This window comes from Callithrix jacchus, chromosome 3 (assembly GCF_049354715.1).
Source record: "Callithrix jacchus isolate 240 chromosome 3, calJac240_pri, whole genome shotgun sequence".
In the NCBI taxonomy this organism is placed as follows: Eukaryota; Metazoa; Chordata; class Mammalia; order Primates; family Cebidae; genus Callithrix; species Callithrix jacchus.
This window is the reverse complement of record NC_133504.1, coordinates 94,553,159-94,553,774: the sequence shown is the minus strand read 5'-3', so window position 1 is coordinate 94,553,774 and position 616 is coordinate 94,553,159.

The window sequence follows — 616 nt, the reverse complement described above, 5'->3', positions numbered from 1 at the left end:
GAAGAGATAGATAACTGATAGTGAGACTTTAACGGAAGCATCCCAAGTAAAAGAATTGCCAGAAACATCTTGTATACCTGAAACATTAAAATTTTTCAGAACCAAGGCCAGAAACGAGCAAGTAGTTAGAAGGTAGGAAGAAATAACGCAATGTAGTAATAATTTCTAGGGACTTACTAACTTCAATCTATTTCTAGAAAACTTTAAGATGGCCCCTCCATTTTTGGGGGGCGGGGCACTATAATATTTTGGAGCCATTTCCAAATACCTTTAACCATTTATTTTTCCATTACACTGGGACAGCAGAAGTTTTAATAGCCACCTTAGGGTACATTTAATATCTGTCAAACACTACAAACATCCTTAACATGGCATCATTTCCACTTGTGGGAAAAAATTGCCTAGTGTCAGGCCACAGAATGGGATCTGGGTTTAAATTTGTTCCATACTTAGGTTGATTGCTTTTAAATACTTGACTGGTTGAATTCTATGCCGGTATGGTTATTCAAATTAGCCAACTGTAGGACATTAATGTGTTTTAATATTCCAAGTATAAATGTGAAAATCATACTGTATTACAATTCGAAGTATTTGGAAACTGTCAGGTATCAGAAAT